The sequence below is a fragment of the Macrobrachium nipponense genome, chromosome 37 (assembly GCF_015104395.2).
Source record: "Macrobrachium nipponense isolate FS-2020 chromosome 37, ASM1510439v2, whole genome shotgun sequence".
NCBI lineage: Eukaryota > Metazoa > Arthropoda > Malacostraca > Decapoda > Palaemonidae > Macrobrachium > Macrobrachium nipponense.
This window is the reverse complement of record NC_061097.1, coordinates 45,325,536-45,345,977: the sequence shown is the minus strand read 5'-3', so window position 1 is coordinate 45,345,977 and position 20,442 is coordinate 45,325,536. Positions and strand designations below refer to the sequence as shown.

General features: G+C 36.8%; 1 protein-coding gene across 2 annotated transcripts in view; it reads left to right on the top strand.

Moving 5' to 3' along the window:
• The first annotated feature begins 3,385 nt into the window (after positions 1-3,385).
• The window catches only part of LOC135209205 (synaptic vesicular amine transporter-like), a 132,983-nt gene continuing 115,926 nt past the window's right edge, over positions 3,386-20,442 (top strand). For both annotated transcript variants that reach the window (XM_064241889.1, XM_064241888.1), the window contains exon 1: positions 3,386-3,640. The gene's annotated coding sequence lies outside the window, so the exon portion shown is untranslated. The remainder of the gene's footprint in view (positions 3,641-20,442) is intronic.

Below are 20,442 nucleotides of genomic sequence, written 5' to 3'. Positions count from 1 at the left end.
TGGGCTTCTTCCATATGAATAGGGTTCATCTCCTGAATAATAATAATAATAATAATAATAATAATAATAATAATAATAATAATAATAATAATAATAATAATAATTACTGTCGTTGTGGTGATCAGTTGCTGGATGACGACCTCCAAGTACCTGACCGTCTTCCCCTTCAATTGGGTTGAATACCTGGTTGCCGGACGAAGCTCCTCTGTTGCCAGAGGTTCCATTTACGTCGTTGTCGTTTATTCCTTCATTTTTTTCCATCATTGCTGAGTTTTGCTATTTAACCCATAGCTGGACCCTACCCCATCAGGGATAGGTACTCATTTACAGCTGAGTAGACAGGAAATTATGGTAAAGATCCTTTCCCAAGGAATCAACGCCGAGGAGAGCGGTCACCCATCTAACGACTGACCAGCCCCAATGTTGCTTAACTTGACTTAAGTCCATTGACGACCTAACCCACTCCTCCACGGCGCCACATCCCTAGAAAAACTAGAGGCTGAAGTAGCTCCAGGACTCATGCAGAGAGTGTGATCCTAGAAATGGCGCACATAGTAAGAAAAGTGATGGACTCCTGAGGAGGCAGGATGCAACCCGGAATCCCCCAAACACTATAAATGCCACCCAGTCGAATTGGAGGACTGTGATAGACAAAAGAATAATAATGATAATATGTTTTGTGGTCTGTGTCAGTCCCCGTCAACATCCTGGTGCCTTTATTCACTCAAGTAATGCTTCCTGTCATGCAACTCAGAGTGGTGTTGTGTGCACTCAGTCACTCTTTGATGGCCGAGTGCATTCAGTCACTGCCACCCAAGGCCAACTCTAAGAAGGTAAACAATCTTCTTTCTCATTTACTAAGCTTTCTTTTTGTAATCAACTTTGTACAGTCTTCCTCTACTTCAATACCTATCTATCTTTCTGTCTGTCTATTCATCTATCTATTAGTATATATGTTAATATATATTATATATATATATATATATATATATATATATATATATATATATATATAAAATCCTTGTTTCCGTGTTTTTTTTGTGATTTAATTTCACACCCATCTTAGTATATATATATATATAAAATATATATATATATATTATATATATATATATATCTATATATATATATATATATATATATATATATATATATATATATATATATAAAATAAAAGGAGCCCATAAAAACACTCACACACACACACACACACACATATATATATATATATATATATATATATATATATATATATATATATATATATATATATATGAAGCTGATTAATATAACTGAGTGATTCCTTTACCTCTACTGGCGTTGCTATGATTATGGTAATTGACGCAGACATACATACATGATGACATTTCGGTTTTTTTTGTTAAATTTTTTTTTCCTAATTCGGCCGCATCTCTTGCCAATTTTATTTTCCCTTTCGGGGAAAAAAACGTAGGGAAGAATGAGGGAAAAAATTACAGGGAAAAATCGAATGAGATGGTCCCACTTAGTCCACGAGGCTTCATCTGAGCCTCTGGAGGTCAAGTTGTAACTTGAGAGTGAAGAAAGGTTGAGTGAATTGAGTGTATTGCAGAATTACACTCTAGGAGAGAGAGAGAGAGAGAGAGAGAGAGAGAGAGAGATTAATCCGAATGTCAGGAGAACCCGTTTTTTTACTCCCCCCGCTCACCACCCCTCCCCCCTCCTGCCCAATGCTCCAAATGAGCTTATAGTGCTCCAACTTATTCCAAACCAAACCCCCCCCCCCCCCATTCTTTCGTGAAATTCTTCTTCCTTCGTCCACATTATTCCCATTCCCCACCCCCCACCCCTCCATTTTAACCCCTTCCCCTCCTCTGTTCCAGTATTTTATTTTTTTGACGTCTTCCAGTTTTTAATTCCAGTTTTCCAGTCGCTAAGCGAACTTTGGAAAAGACTCGTGTTTTTGGCCATTCGCGATTTATATTTATCGATTCGGCGTCAGTCACTCGAGGTCTGCAATTCCTCCTCCTCTTCGGAGGACGACGTAGTATCACGCCCCTGGAAGATCACCACCGAGGCACAAAAAAAAACCCATCGGGGCCTGGAACGCAGCAGGAGGGGGCGTGGCTTGTTCCAGCGGAGAGTGGCGGCGCTTAACCCCTTCTTTACCGGGTGGTGAGCAGAATGTAAACATTGTGTTCGCTGCCGAACTGAATCTCTCGGTAGTGACTCGAGTTTGGAGGGGTGCCCATCGTAAAAATATTTGCCAAAAATACACTAATCAGACAGGCTATGAAATTATCAGTATTATTAGCACTATAATAACGCATATTCTCTGTTAGTTTTATCATCCTACAGGGAAAATAAATGATTTTATGAAAAAAAATGTGAAACTCAGTGGTCCCTTGTACAAGGGACACTGGTGGTCGATGAGAAAACTACGGTCTTGAATAGAAATTCGGTCTTACAGAATGTTGGTATATTGCACCTGGAACATGCACATAAAGTATTATCAAAAAATAGAACAGTAAAACAAATAAGCACGTAATAACAAAAAAAAAGAGCAAAAACTAAAGCGAAAGCCCGCCAATAAATATGGAAATCGCAAATTTTATAGTATATCTTTCAAAAATTGGGCGATGTCATTTTCTAACGTTTTCTAAGATTAGTTTCATCACAGAAAACAACTTTACGGGGCATTAGGGGTATCTAAACTAATTTTTCAAGTTTCTTGTCCTCAGAAAAAATCGCTTTTTTGCTTTTTCTCTGGTTTGGTTTTTATATATAAAGTTACTATAAGGCTTTATTTCTACCTTCATTTATCTGGTGTTCATATCTTTTATTTGTAAAATGTAATAAGTGAATAGAATAAATAAATACAGTAATGATAGTAACAACTGGTTTTTTACTTGGGTAGAAGTTATTACTGTTTACGCTTGTCTGGTTTTGAGATTTTTTGTTGAGACGCAGTTCATCTGTCACCTACACACGACTATAAGCAGTAATAATACTATTTTTTGGGGTTCATCATACGTCTGGCATCGTGTCATACTGTTTATTTTGCTCCAAAACTCTTCAACCGAATTACAGAATGATTGGAAGTCCCTATCTGAAAAGAGGAGTTTTGGTGGTACACTACGCGTACCACCTTTATGCACCCGGTGCGGTATAGTAGACTTCAATGGTGGTACCCAGGTACCTCCAAACAAACACTTTCGGTAATGAAGAGGTTAAGCAGGGAAGCATTAAGTAATAACGGGGAAATGCTCGGTGTCCTGGGGGATGGGAGGGGCCCGGGTAGGCAGGCGTCTCATGTCGGGAGGGGAGGGGGTGGTGGGCTCTTAGGCCCCGCCCCCTCAGCGACGGTGATAACAGGGTGCCGGGGCGGAAAGGTGCCATTGAGGTGCTGGGTCCCGAAGCGAGAGCACCGACTGCCGCCGTTGCCGCCGCTTTCCCCACCCCCCTCTCGCGCCGCTCCCCCCCTCTACCACCCGACGCGAACCAACGGGGACAACCAACTGTTGCTGGCGCTCTCGACGACGACCTCTGCCGCCCCCCTGGCCGCCCACCCCTCCCCCCCACCGCTGCTGCTGCTGGAAGAAGACCGAAAGAACAGACCGACGCCTAGTATGAAGTGATCTCCATTAACACCATTTTAACGGTAAGTTGGATTTTTTTCCTCTTAAGAGTTTCCACTCCTGGCGGGCAACGTGACGTCACTGGCGGAAAGAATACGGAGATTTAAGTAAAAGAACTTTTATCTGCCTTTCATTTTGATTAGTTTTCTATTGGGGAAAACCTCTGTGACATTTGTTTTTTCAGTCCGCCCTCAGATCCTAAATCCTCCTTAGACCAGAGGGCTGCAAATTGGTACGTTGATCACCCACCCTCCGATCATCACAATTACCAAATTGCAGCCCTCTAGCCTCAGTAGTTTTCATTTTATTTCAGGTTAAAGTTAGCCTTGATCGTGCGTCTGGAAACGCCGGAGAACAGGCGACAGGTTTGGGCCGTTTCTGAAAGCTACATTGTCATATACTGTCCAGACAAGTCGATGGCATTTTTGAACTTGTTTTATATATTTCTCAATACCTAGCGTTGTTTCCGACCCTTTTATATATATATATATATATATATATATATATATATATATATATATATATATATATATATTAATATAATATATATATGTCGGAAACTATATTGCAAATCGGGAAATATATAAAAAACAAAAATTGCTATATATATCACATATTTATATTATATATATATATATATATATATATATATATATATATATATATATATATATATATATATATTTATATTCTGACGCATTTTAACCCGGAAGTCAAAGCTCTACGCGATTAGGAGAAATTAATAGCTGCCGGCCGTTAGGAACGCAGGCGAGCGACTGACGACTGACTGACTGTACGAAGTGGAAGAGATATTCCCGCCACTTTCGCTGATTAGCTGTTCGCCGTGAAACCTCCGGAACTGTGTCGCCCGATTAAAAAAAAAGCTGGTGTTGCCTTGAATCGTTTTTATTATTTTGCTTCGAAAAGAGAATGAAAGGTGATATACGCGTGAAAGTTAGATTATAGGCGTTTTTGACGCCGATTACATAAGATGAAAGTGTATTTTGCGAAGTAATAGAAGGTATCTATCTATATTATGTTTTTCAAGTTAGTACAGGTTTACTGCTAAAATTAACGCGAGCTTTCCTTCAGCGAGTAGGCCTAAACTAGTAGTCTCATGTGACGGTTTATTGCTTATATTTCACTTCCATTTTCCGAGTAGGCCTAAACGTGCCTCATTTCATAGTATTAAGAAATGATAAGCTGTCTTAATCAAAAAGTCATCCACCCATCGCCTATACTATTTTTTTTTTCCATCTGTCCATCCGCCTGTGGTGTTTGCGTATGGTAACACTGCGTCCGGGGCTTTAAATAGTTACGCTATGTGTAAGTTTTAGGTAAATAAAAGGATATCTGGGTGTACATTTGCAACTGAAAAGTATTTTAATAATTTACTGTATGCGAATTACACCGTTAATATTCGAAATAGGATATTATTTAAAGCCCGAGACGTAGTGTTACCATGCGCAAACACCACAGGCGGATGGACAGATGAAAAAAAACGTAGTATAGTAGTAGAGGCGTTCTTAACCTTCTGCTGACTCCAGACAGCCAATGAATTGCCAAGTTTGGTTTCATACCCAATTTGCTTAAGTCCGATTTGTTGATACTATAACTTAATATACCTAGTTTAATGCATACTTTAGTGTGTATTAAACTAAGTTTATTAAGTTATAGTGTCAGCAAGAAAATCAAAAGCTTTTATAGTTTTATGTAAGTTATTTATTGACAAAATATACCCTTGTCTACATTGACACCTTAAAATCAGATATATACAAATATCCAGAGATCTAGTCCCGTACCCCCAGCCTGTGGTTTTCATACCCCAAGTGGTATGGATCCCCCCCCCCCCCCTGTTAAGAACCCCTTCCCTAGTAAGTTACTTATAGAAATGAACTTTCGATTCAATTTACAAGTATTAAAATCGCAAAAAACAGACTTGATGTTTTTAAATACAGCTCTGTGATAGGATTAATATAATTTAATCTCTACGTGAAGGTGCGTTCTGTTCTAAGAAAAATAGCTCAAGAAACATGTCTTCAACTTGTCGTGGACACATCACAAAACATTGGATACACATCGACGATATACAGGCAGTCCGTACAAGTGCTTGTTACGCATTTACCCAACATTGGCCAAAAATTCTCTCTCCACTAACGGTCGCCGACTTATTTGCGATTTGTTTGTGATGTGTTTGAGACTAGTTGCCGACTTGCGTTTAATATTGCCGGTTACTTTTCAAAGAACATATTGTCAGACATATTGCCCAGTTCAGGCTAGACTGAAAGCTATATATTTTGAGTAATGTATATATATATATATATATATATATATATATATATATATATATATATATATTATATAATATATATATATATATATATATATATATATATATATATTATGTATATATATAATATATATATATATATATATATATATATAATATATATATATATATATATATATATATATATATATATATAGTATATATAATCGCACATCACTATAGGTGAAAAATGTAAGAGAAACGGTATAATGGCTCTGAAAATAAAGTCGAAACCGGTCAGGACGTAGACACCCGGTCTCTTATTTCGTCACCTGTGGAAATGCTATAAGAATGGCTCATTGATACCCAGAGTAGAAGAAAATAAAATGTAAATCTGCAAAAATAACAAAAATACCTTTAAAAAATTATTTTTTACATAAGGTGAAAATATTTCCTTGTATTTTCTGTTGAGAGCTGTGGTTAAGTTAATTTCGCCGCTGGTTAAATCCCTTAAACAAAAACGGTTTCTTTAAATCACTCAGTCTAAAGTTAATATGATGGCCGCGCCCAAGAGCTTCTCTGTACTGGAACGGTTTAATGTATAATATCGTTTAGGCCCATAGCTGACGTGGTGTGATTATCTTAGCTTCCTGTAATATCTGTGTGGTTTAATAATTAATGTGCCATAGAGTGATATATATATATATATATATATATATATATATATATATATATATATATATATATATATATATATATATATATATATAATAAAATATGTAAAAAATGAATCAGTAACTGATTCATCACCGATATGTATGAATAATTCGAATCTATGTAATTCTCTCTCTCTCTCTCTCTCTCTCTCTCTCTCTCTCTCTATATATATATATATATATATATATATATACACACACACAGTACATACATACATACACACACGCGTACATTAAGAAGTTACAAACACAGTTACACGCGGACAGTTATGTCCGACCCACATCGGTATCGAACCCAGGTCCTTCAAAATAAGAGGGGCAATGGGCGCTAACCGACTGTGTGGTTCAGATGGTAGCGCCCTTGCTTCCCACTCAATTGAAAATTCCTTGGTTCGATCCCGATGTGAGTCAGAAATAAATTTTACAATATATATATATATATATATATATATATATATATATATAATATATATATATATATATACATATTATAATATACATATATCCATAAGCGTAATTAAGCAGACAGAAATTAGACGAAATACTTTAATCTTTTTAGACATTACGTAACCTTTCGGTAACCGCGCAGAGACCTGTGTAGAACGGTAAAGGTTTATAACGAAGTCTGCGAAGATATTTTTCCGATTTACGAAATCATTCGTTGCTGTTTTGTTTTTTTTTTTTTTTTTTTTTTTTTTTTTTTTTTTTTTTTTTTTTTTTAGTCACCCATTTACAGACCAACCATTCTGGGCCAAACAAAATCTATTTCTTATTTAGAAAGATTTGTTATTATTATGATTATTATTATTATTATTATTATTATTATTATTATTATTATTATTATTATTGCTAAGAATCTTAATTGACGATTTCGTGGAGAACAATCTGTCATATTAATCGACAATTGTATAGTAACCTATATTTCTATGTAAAATAAAATAAAAATTACGTAGTAATATAGCATACTATATAATTCTGGATTTTATGATGCATTATTATTATTATTATTATTATTATTATTATTATTATTATTATTATTATTATTATTATTATTATTATTATTATTATTATTATTTTGTTAGAAGACACTCTTTTTGGCAAACGCTGTTAAAGAGAATGGCAGAATTAAGCGACTTGATTTGATATATTGTTTTTTCTTGTTTTTCTTAAAATTCTCTTCTCAGGCTTAGCGATGATTCCGAGTAACTGGCCAATAATCATAAAAATGCTGGAGGTGATCTTTTTATTTTATTAAAACAGGATCTCAGGTCCAGGTCAAGCAGGGGTCGTCATCTGTGTCGGTATTATTCCGTAGGCCTAGTTCAAGTTCAATTCCGGGCCTTGAGAATATCTGGTCGAATTCAGGAAGAAACGTCGGCCTCAATAATTATTTCCCTTTCATTTCATTTACGTAAAGCACCATCTTAGATTTGTATTAATCTACGGATAGTACACGCCAGATATCAATACATAAATTTCGTCAAATTCGTCGATCTCGACTTTTCTTATGTATCCAATTGGCGCGTTAGTCGCCAATCTAAGTAATTTTGAAAAAAGTCGCAAATCTAAGTAATATTGAAAAAGTCGCCAGTCTAAGCAATATAGAAAAAGCCGTGATAAGAAGAGCACTTCTATAAAATCAGTGCAGCTGAAGCAGCCATCTTCTTCAATAGAACATATTATTATTATTATTATTATTGAGAAGATGAAGAACCTTACTCATATGGAACAACCCCACCACAGGGGCCACTGACTTGAAATTTCAAAGAATACTACGGTGTTCATTCGAAAGAAGCGGCAGAAGTCACTTATCAGGAAAGAGATTGGAATAATTTAACAAATAGATATATAAATAGAGTCACTTCTTTTAGGAAAGAAATTGGCATGATGTAACAAATAGACATATAGATAGATAAGAATGTAAGTAAAATACGAGGAAAAATGTGGTAAGGTAGAAAAGTGACCTACGAGATATAATTTGGGTTTTTCGTTCGCGAGATATTTCAGATTCTTCGAAAGCTTTCGAAGCAGACCCTCTCTCAAGCTTACTTTATTAAAAGTAATGGCTACTTCAGCAGCGTTACACTCGTAGAGATTCTTCTCTATTTTCCGAATAGCGGCTTTTTCCGTGCTACTTAAACAGGCTAGTAGAGCGCTTATAGAGGTCATGATCAAATACAGTGTCAAAATCGGTGTATATATTTGAATTTTACAGGTAAACTGTGATATCATAGTCATCAAAGTCATTAACGATTTTCTCTCTCTCTCTCTCTCTCATTATAGAAGTTCTTTTCTAGCCTCCTTATCACGGCTTGTTCAATATCACTTAGACTGGCGAGTAACGCGCCTATTGGATACATACGAAAAGTCAAGATCGACGAAGTTGATGTATATTGAAATCTGGTATGCACTATCCGTAGATTAATAAAAATTAAGCGAATCCACTTTGTAAATGACATGAAAGGGAATTAATTATTGAGGCGACTTTTCTTCTGGATTCGACCAGATATTCTCAAGGCTGTGTTAACCGTCTTCTATGTAAATAACTTTATTCGTGAATTTTGTGGTGGAATGCTGTAGAGTTCCTGGAGAATTCGGGCTACGAGACGATTCCACATCGAGGTAATTGGATGACTTGATTCCAGAGGGCGTCTCTGTTGAGGTCATTCAGGGCTTTGAGACGATGGAGTTTCTATGTGATGATGTAATTTAGGGCTCTGAGAGAGTAGAGGTGTAATTCAGGGCTTTGAGACGAGGGAGCGTCTGAAATATTAAGTAATTTAGGGCTTTGAGACGATAGAGTTTCTATTTGAGGATGTAATTCAGGGCTTTGAGACGAGGGAGCGTTTGAATAATGGAGTAATTCAAGGCTTTGAGACAATAGAGTTTCAATGTGAGGATGTAATTCAGGACATCACAGTAACGGATTTTTTTTAGGGCTTTTGAGACGACAGAGCGGCCTAGTGATAAGGACATTTAGGGCTTTGAGGCCATAAGGCGCCGCAGTCGAGTTTATTCCAGGCTTTGAGACCAGAACACATCACAACCTATGTAATACGGGCTTTGATATGGTGACGCATCACGGTAGAAGTTATTCTGGGCTTTACGGTTTCAAGGCTTCTCAGACTAGAGGTCATTCAAGGCTTTGGAACAGTAGCTTCAGAGTACCGATGTAATTTAGGGCTTTGAAGAAAGAAGTCATCACAGTAGTAGAAATCTTTGAAGAAAAAATGTCCAATGGAATTTTGGGAGAGAATTGACTCGGAATTTATTCCCCTGAATGAAATGAATTCTATTTTAGACTCCTGAAAGCTTGGAATTTAGAATCCATTTTTATGAGAAACTGGAATTCCAGTCGAATCCAAATTCCCTCACTTAAAACCTCGTGGAATCCTGGACTGAGAATTACTGTTGAATTTCGGTGAAGAATTAAGTAAGATTTTGTAAAAACGCCGAAGTGAATTAGCAATATAATTGTTTCGTAGTTAGGTTTATTGAAAAACGGTTCATATTCCACAGTAACAAGGAGGACGCATGAAAACCATGTCTCTTGGTATAGTATTTAATTAGGATTTACTGTTTTTCATCACCCCAGTAAAACACAACTTGTGTCTGTCAGTCATCAGTCGTGATATAACTACACCTACGCCCAAAGTTAGGTTAGGTAGCTCAGGTTGGGAATTATAGGCTAGCTAACCCTCTCTCTCTCTCTCTCTCTCTCTCTCTCTCTTAATATCCATGACGCAGTGAAGATTACTCCCTAAGCTAGGTTAGGTAGCATAGGATAGGTTAGCAATGTTAAGCTTACCACCTCTCTCTCTCTCTCTCTCTCTCTCTCTCTCTCTCTCTCTCTCTCTCTCTCTCTATATATATATATATATATATATATAAGGCTAAACTTTCAATTATATATATATATATTATACATATATACACATATATAGTTATATTTACATATATATAATATATGTAAATATAAGTATATATAGAATAATATGTATATATATATATAGAATAATATATATAGATATAATTATATATATATATACATATATAGATATATAATTATATATATATATAATATATTACATATATATGAGATAATAACGGTGTATTATATATAGTATATATATATATATATATTATTATATTGTATAATAAGTATATAGATATATTATATATATATATAGGCTATTGATATATATATATAGATATATATGCCCTCAAATTAGATTAACGCCAGACTCCCAATCATTTGCATACCATCAATATTCCCCCGATTTTTAGATGCTCGCAATTATTCTCATGAAATGAAATCATCTGTTCAATATCGAGCTCCTTTTTTTTCGATAAGCTCCGGATATTAGCGGATAATTAGCAGAGCAATTTAGACGCGGAATAAAGCTCTCGTGGTCACTGTTGAATTTATGTATGTGGGTAACTTCAAGTGATCAGCTTTAATCCAGTATCTCTGAGAGAGAGAGAGAGAGAGAGAGAGAGAGAGAGAGAGAGAGAGAGAGAGAGTAGTAGTAGTAGTAGATGGTGCGTGGTTGAGATTCCGCGCTAATCAACGGCTTCCGATAGTACTAGAAAATTGAGACTATCTCGCCAAATGTTTCGGTTGTAGTTGTAGAATAATAATAATAATAATAATAACAACAATAATAATAATAATACTCTAAACTCTGAGTAATTAAAGGAGGTTTGCTTAAGATATATATGAAAAACGCCTCTTATCAGTAAGAGAAACCAACCCACTAGGCCTATACCATCTTTCAAATACATTTTGCCTCTTACATATCCGCTAATATGAGTGTTGCCGAATATTTAAAAAAAATATATCGATAGCAACTTCTTTTACCGGTCCATTATTTGCGTTTTCGGCGCAAGTTCTTTCATTTTTATTGTAGAATTGCAAAAAGCGCAATTTGGCTAAATGTTCAAAGCAGGCAGACCGTACACCGGAACGTTCGATAGAACGAGTTTCAGTTGAAACTTGAACTTCCGCTGATAAGTTATTCTGATTGTTATAAATATATATGCTTTCGCTTTCAAACAATGGTATGAATTTCAGATACGAAAAGTGGGATAACATTCTGGTATTTCTGAAACGTGGATATTGAAACCTAACTATAAGACTACATTTTGAAAACACCGCTGGCAAAAGGTAACGGTAACGAGAGGTTGAATGTAGCCTGCCTCGATTCAGTTGGTCGTCGGTTGTTATTTTGGTGTCTCGGTTGAAATCGTTATTTTTCGTCCAAGAATATGACTTAGTAGCGTTTATTTTATTTTTATTGTATTGAATTTTATTATATAATTTTGGGGTACGCCCCAGATTTGGCAAATCCTGGCTACTTACAAAAAGAAATGTCGCTTTAGAAATTACTTTTTATTTTATTTAATCTGTTTTTTGCTTATTCCAGATATATGAAGCTCTCTTGCAAGCGTCTAAGCTTTAAGATTTTATGGGGAATTGTGTTCCAAGTTACAACACCCCCTCCCCTCCCCCCCATCAAAGATGGTCATGGGAACATCGGCCTAATGCGCCAACGGTGTTGACTTTGTCTTTCTATAAGTCTTTGTTAGACCGTGATGTGTTCGAATTGAAATGGCCAAGACTAGACCAGATTAAATTTTCCTTGACTAGACTGACCAAGACCCAGACCAGATTTCCTTAACTTGGCTGACCAAGACCCAGACCTGTTCGGGTTCAAACTTCAACTGACCGAGAGACCAGTGGTGCAGCTTTTATAAAAATAGTGCGCGTGACGTCATCAGTTACCGGACAACGATATGATTCCTCGCTATTTTTAAGCAATTATTTCACTTGGATTGTACCGTTGTATAATGTATTTTATGCTGTGTATCAATATGTTATGACATCACGGAATGCCAGTCAGCGTCGCAGTATACTTCAAGTGTAGACTAAAACAGTGTAGCTAATCCATCACTAAGATTGCTTCGTATCGAGATGATATAGGTCTATAACAGGTTAAAAGCGAGGAATGCATAGTTAAGACCCCAATACATGAATCTACTAATAATAAAGCTTTGAAATGAGGAATTTTCCCTCTAAATTTTAATGATGTGGAGAAATAGTCGTAAGTTCAGCTGCTTACAGTGTGTTTTTTGCGGTACTGCTCAAAGCCATTCTAGCCCTACTCGTATTTCTAGCTGCAATTGCTTGCCCGTAGCCTCACAATGAGATGATATCGGGAAACCCTTACTAGGCCTATGTTGATATGCTTTCGCCGTTTCTATAAATATTGTAATTACGTCCAATCATTTCTTGTTATTCCTTACAAATGAAATGTAGCAACATTTTCACACTATAGTTACGATAAAAAGAATAATTCACATACATATCGCTGAAATGCAATATAAACTTACAGAAGTAGCCTACTCCATAACGGTAAACTATGTAAGACATCAGAATGGGTCTTGATACGGCAGAAATTGTAATAATTTCTTACCAGAGACACTCAGCTTAGAACTACTGTTATTTCACTTAATTGAACAGTATATATCTATCATTTTCCGAGTCAGCATAGCTTGTGAAATTGTATTTCCACAATCCAATATGCCCCGGATCTCCGTTTGTTTTAATATTCCAAGTAGGCCTACAGTGGAATTTTCCCGTTTGAAAGTTTGCACATCTCATTGGTGGCATGATTGATTGATCTTGGTTACTTGTAACAAGACCTGGGTCACATTTATCTTCAGGTTTTCGTTTACGCTTAACTAGAAGTGTGTTATTAATGCTTCCAGCTTCGTGGAACTATCGGTCTATTGTTAATCTAGTTTAGATGAGACAATTTTCAGTTAGACTTGCTTATGGATGTTGAAGTTCGTTTGCTTAGCCTAGTTCATAATCCATTTTCTTAAGTATATTTACTTTTGTTAATATTTCTATCATCAAATAAGATATTGGCTACTTCTGTGCTAGTCTCTTTTATTAGTAAGCCGTATCTAGTATTACGTATTAGTGTCAGTAATCTATAGAATAGGAAGACGAGTATCCAATCGCAAAAGAAATAATTTAATGCACCATATAAAAATCATGTTTCGTTCGCTTTTCATCAAAACATGGTTATAGAAATGCACTAGGCCTATGTATCTCTCTTTCAACTACTAGTCTCTGTCTAGCTATCTTTGTTTATATCTTTACAAAATGTTTATTCTCCGTTCTCATAGCCTGAAAACAACAATGAAATTGTAAAAATCATATTTTGTTCGCTTTTCATCAGAACATGGCGAGAGAAATGCACCAGGCCTATGTATCTCTTTCAACCACTAGTCTGCCTAGCTCTTTATATCTCTACAAGATATTTATTCTCCGTTCTTGTAACCTGAAAAACAACAAACGAAAACATAATGCTTTATATATATCTCTACAAGATCTGCATTCTCCGTTCTTATAGCCCGAAAACGACACTTCTCACAGTCGGCTGCAAAATACGGTCTTCCTGCCCTTAATTAATTGTCTAATCTCGGTCTTTCCGCTTCTTCCACTCACTGCTTCTCCTCGCTACTGATGAGGGGTGAAGGGAAGAGCCCAGAGGGAGGGGAGGGGGTGTTTATCCTTGTCGTCTCCCCTCCCCCACCCCCGTCCATTGTTCTCCCCTCCCTTCCCTCCCCTCCCATTGATCAAAGTCGCTTCGGTTCTTTAATGCCGGTCGCTAAGTGAGGAGAAGAAGAAGAAGAAGAAGAATAAGAAGGCCGAGAGCCGTGGAAATGCGACAAGTTTCTGGGCAGAGTTTTTTGGTCGGAATTTTCAGCGTGAATGCTCTGTACTTTTATCTATCTCTTATGCATGCCTATATATATGTATATATAATATATATATATATATATGTATATACCCCAAATTGATAGTATATATATAATATATAATTTTACTAGATAGATAGACAGATATATATATATATATATATTTATAGATAGATAGACAGATATATAGATATATATATATATATAAATGTATATGTATAGTAAACCTAGACTCATTCATTGCTCAAGGTTCTTTGCATCATACCTTCGGACCGTTAGCTGTAACCTCTCTCGTTTGTGTGTGTTTCTTTTAATTCTACTGTACCGCCGTTCACACACTCCTTCTTCCATCTTACTTTCCATCATTTCCTTACAATTGATTCACAGTGCAACTGCTTTGAGGTTTTCCTCCTGTTACACCTTTCAACCCTTTTTATTGCCAATTTCCTTTTCAGCGATGAGTGACGTCATAGGTCCTGACTCTTGGCCTAAACCTTATATTCTAGTCTAGTCTAATGCATTAATATCGAATTCACTATACCTCGGGGATAACTTACAGCATTGAATTATATATATGTATGATAATATCACTTCCCAGAACAGGGTTCGAAACTTCCTTTTTAAATCTACTGTAGGCCTATAGTACCATCCTACGAAGGCGTTGGTTCTAATTCTAGTTAGATAGAGGCGTTTGCTGTGGGTGTAAGTTATTCCCAGGGTGTAGTGAGTTCGGCATTTGTAGCTGAATATTTGGAACTATAAATATAATGCATAAAGCTAATGACAAAGTGTTTGTATATAATTAACAAACATTCGCTTTTCATTTAATGTCGACTTCACTATTGATATACAGGTTAATGAAGACAGTACTTCAGTGTTTAGTAACAGTGAATATGGTTGTTGTACTATGTGGCTGTTTTTAGTATAAACGCTATCGAACTTTGTGTGTGTGTGTGTGAGAGAGAGAGAGAGAGAGAGAGAGAGAGAGAGAGAAATTACGTCCCGCGCGCCCAACTTCGTACTTCAGACCACTGATAGTTTATATAAACTCGGTTCGTGACGCAAACTCATTATTAATCCTTTTCGAGATTTTGCGCCTCGTCCACAAGAAGATCGGTTTTCAAGTTCTCACTCTCGTGCAGGAAAGGAGGGAGTATAGTTCCTCCTCTGGCGGTCCTTTGAGCGAGGCGATTCGCTTTTTTGGTGGAAACTTCTTTGGCGGGAACTCTCTCTCCTCCTCCTCGCCTTTTGGCGGGAAGTGGGAACTCCTTCCTTTTGGTAGTCGAGAGAGGGAGGGCGGTGGGGGAAAGGGAACTTCTCTCAGCGGGAACTCCTTCCTTTTGGTGTTCCGGAGGGGGCTAGGTGGTAAGGGAACTTCTATCGGCGGGAACTTTGCTTTGTGACGGGAAAGCTGCTTGACTCTTTTTGGAGGGAAATTAGTGATGTTTGGCGTCCACTTGTCCCGTTCAGCTTCGGAGCAAGTTGACTGCGGAAATCGGCCTTTCCCTTCGAAGTTCATCGTTCGTTTGAATTACGTTCGCGTTCGGGAACTTATTCGAGAGTTTTATTTTTGTGAAGTGATGCTGTTGTTGTGGTTTTGCCAAGTTTATTGAACATTCAAGCAGGAATCATTGATATTGGTTGCCATTCGCCATTCTTAATAGTTGCCTGATATGGCTATGTTCATGTAATCAGTTTGTGTGTGCAAGAATGTGGGTATATTCGCTAGTACTTTAAATAATGTATTAATAAGTGAATGTACTTTATTCACGTGGTTCATATTTTTGTTGTTTCTTCATAGACTGTTAATGTAATTAACATAAAGCTCTCTCTCTCTCTCTCTCTCTCTCTCTCTCTCTCTCTCTCTCTCTCTCTCTCTCTCTCTCTCTTCCAATTCTGACAGCAAAATGAACACTCACACACTCTCTCGTTCTTCAAATCCTATGAATCAAGGAACTTCCCCTCCCCCCCCTCTCTCTCTCTCTCTCTCTCTCTCTCTCTCTCTCTCTCTCTCTCTCCCTCACTCTCTCAGTCCAGCGAAGCGTGTTCCTTAGGAGTGGGTCGGTGGACGGATTTGTCAAATGGCATTTTCTTTTCTTAGGAGAACTCTAGAAGACTCTATACATATATACACAGAGACTCCGATGGAATAGTTTTATCTGAATATTGTATCGGATTCCTGGCTCTGTCGGGTGTGGAGTTATTTTCTTTATTATATTTTATGTTTTTGTTTTGTTTTTTGCTCGTAGGTATCTTTTATATACACGCGTGTATGTGAATGTATCTGTCTATGTGCCTATGTACACAGGCACACGCAGATATATATATATATAATATATATATATTATATATATATATATGTATCATATATCTTTACATTTATATATTATATATATATATATATATATATATATATTTATTTATTTATCATATAATATATCAATATATATGCATGTATATAAATATATATAGTATATATATAAATTTATTTATTTTTGTGGTTGTAATTTTGATTACCAAATTGAGGATGAACACCCTGTGCAGACAACTTCCATAATAATAATAATAATAATAATAATAATAATAATAATAACGTCCAGTCCCTGGTGTCAGAAGAAATTTGGTGATAATAGATTATATGTTTATGAGAGAGAGAGAGAGAGAAAGAAAGATAAGTAGCGAGTAAGGTAATAAACGGGTCTATTAATCTGGATCTTTTAAAGATTTCGTAGGCCTGACTAGGCCTGGCTTTTTTCAAGGGTAGGGGAGAGCTTGGGGAAGGGGCGGGTTCTTGACGTAAATTTGGCCGGATTTGAAGAGTGTATTACGTAATTTTTTTTTGAGAGTCCGATGGGACTGGCATCCAAAGTCCCTCGTATTTTATAAATGAGTTGATGTAAGTGTACGTTTTTTTTTACTGTCGTTAATCGGTAATATAATTTTTTATATTTTTTATCCATTATTCTTTTATTCTTCTCCCCCCCTCTCTCTCTCTCTCTCTCTCTCTCTCTCTCTCTCTCTCTCTCTCTCTCTCTCATCATTTTTTTGCTTTCTCTCTCTCTCTCTCATTCTTTTGCTTTTCTCTCTCTGTCTCATCATTCTTCTGTTTCTCCTGCTCTCTGTCTCTGTCTCTCATCATTGCTTCTGCTCTCTCTCTCTCTCTCTCTCTCTCTCTCTCTCTCTCTCTCTCTCTCTCTCTCTCTCACCCGGGTCCCATGCACCACCATACACCGCTAATGTCATTCCCCTTTTTCTCTGCTGGTGGTGGTGATGGTGCGTCCTCTCTCTCTCTCTCTCTCTCTCTCTCTCTCTCTCTCTCTCTCTCTCTCTCTCCCCTTCTTTGTCGCATCAGTGGCCGAGAAAGAGGGCGGAAAGAGAGGCCAATTGAACACTGCGTTAGTGGCCCTTCTGGCTAATTGGGGGCTGCAGACCCCCCATCCCTTCCCCCCCCCACTCCCAGGGGGGAAAAGGAAGGGGAACCAAGAAGAAAGCGTAGAGGGCTAAGGAGGAAAGGATATTCTTCTTCTTTTTCTTCTCTTTTTCTTCTTTTCTCCTTTTTCGTCTTTCTTCTTTTCTTCTCCCAACGGTAAATGGCTTTCAGAGAGAGAGACAAGGCGTGACCTGACCTCCAGCTTACTCGGGACACGTGCAAGGTTTTCCCCGCGCGCTCAAGTTGTAAACAATACATTTCTAACGTTTAACTTAAATAAAAACGTGCTAAAAACTCTACAGTCAAATAGAGCCTTGTTTGACCAACGAAAATTAAAATAAATGCGCCATATTTTATTAGCAATAATTATTTTGTACTGTTTAACATGCACATTATTTACTTTTTACTTTTTCACTCTAATCAAGAAATCATAAATATCCTATCCTAAAATTCCTGTATCTTCAACTCAGCGCGAAAACCCTTTTCACACCTTTCTAGGCTCTTACATAAACCTTTCCTAACACCACAACAAGAACAACATCAATAAATAAGTAGATCGTAAGCTTACTCCCCGAGTTAGCGAATGTATATTGTTAGTAATTGAAAAAGAAACCCACAAATTCAATTTGTAACTTGTTTACTTCTAAGTATTTACATTTAGTTTTACTCCACACTCGAGTACTTTCAGGCCCTTCTGTGGCCCATTCTCAAGAGATGTTGGGATGTTAGCCTGGGTCAAGGCCCAGCAGTCTTCTGGAACTTCTTCTCGTTGTGCTGTCATTTATGCGATGGCTGTTCTGGTTTTCTTGAGAGTTGCCAATCCCCTCTTGTCGCTCTGATATCCTGAGCTGATGGTCAATGGGATTCACCCTTGTGGTAAGGGTGTGGTCACCGTAAGTCTGTTGGGCAGGAAACCTAATCTCCAGGTCAGCAGGAGTACACAAAACACACTTCAAGAGACCATAAGGGGTGAGTGGTACAAAAAAGTTGTTGGGCAGGTCAACAGTAGAGTAAACTTTGATACAAATCGTAACATGGTCAACATTAAAAATAAGTTTGAGAGTTTATTTAGTAATTCGGTTTGGATAAAATTTAGCAATATGGATAATATAAAGAATATCTCAAGTAGATTATTGACTAGGGATGAAACAGCAGCACTAGGGCTAGGATTAAATTTTTGTGCAGGGACTACAAACAATATTAACATAGAATTCAACAGCAAGATTAACTACCTTAATGTTGAACATCACAATGATTTAGCTCCTTTTCTCAGAGGAGTGATGATAGGGAGTAATGAAAGCAAACTTGGAGATATCTTGCCAAGGAGATTTAGTATCGCTCTGAAGGGATTAAAAAGCTACAAAGATATTAGAATTATGAAAGCTGACAAAGGGGGTAGTATTGTCATCATGAATAGCTCAGAATATAGGGTTAAAATGTACAGGCTACTAGATGATGAAACTACGTATGCTAAAATAGAGAATCCTCCAACAATCCAAAAGCTTCAGAATACCTTTAATCAGAATGTGAAGAAAATAATCAGTAGACTAGGTAATGGGAAGGACATGCTATGCACTAAATTATTCTCAAGTAAATTACCTGAACTTGCATATATATATATGCAGCCCCAAAATACACAAGGAGGGCTGCCCTCTACGCCCCATTGTTTCTAGTAGGAAATCTCCTAACAAAAACTTAGCAGTGTGGTTAGCTGGAGAACTAGGAATATACTTAGGTATATTTTCAGAATCCCATATTAAACATTCAGTAGATTTCATAGACAAAGTTAAGAAAAAGAATATAAAGGGACACATGGTAGTTTTGATGTAGTAGCATTATTCACCAATGTCCCCTTAGATAAAGTATTAGAATTCCTACAGACTAAACATAATGAGGGTATTTTCAATCCAAACATCGAAATAGGCGTCTTCCTTGAGTTGATCAAATTGTGTGTCAGTGATACTTATTTCACGTTTGAGGGACATGTTTCCACAAACAGAAATAGGAAGTAGCTATGGGTCCTCATTTATCACCTATACTCGCTAACATCTATATGGAATATTTCGAAACTAATCTAGTTTCCTAATGTGAATGTCCCTGACTTAAAACTGCAAGGATGGTGGAGATACGTGGATGATGTTATTTTTTGCTTATTCTGCAAGGGAGGGGATGGAAATAAAATAGAAACTTTTCTAGATGAGCTCAATAAGTTTGATAACAATATCCAGTTCACTTTAGAGAAAAGTAACAATAATAAACTGCCCTTTTTAGACATACTCATAGAAAGAAAAGAAACAGGATATGAATTCAGCACATATAGAAAGCCCACACATACAAACTCATATATTCATTTCTTCTCTTTCATAGTCATGATATAAAAAATAGGGTTCTAACAGGTTTATTTCTTAGGGCAATAGAAACGTGTGACCCTTGCAAGATAGAGCAAGAAATATATTACATCGATAAAAGCTTCGATGCATTAGCATACCCGGAATGGTTCAGAAAAAGGGCACTCACCAAAGCTAGAAAAATATTTTACAGAGCGAATGTAGAGAGTACATGGAATAAAGAAAAAACAAGAAAATAGTTGCCCTCCCTTTTATGCCTAAAATGAAACAAATCACTTCAAAAATGAAA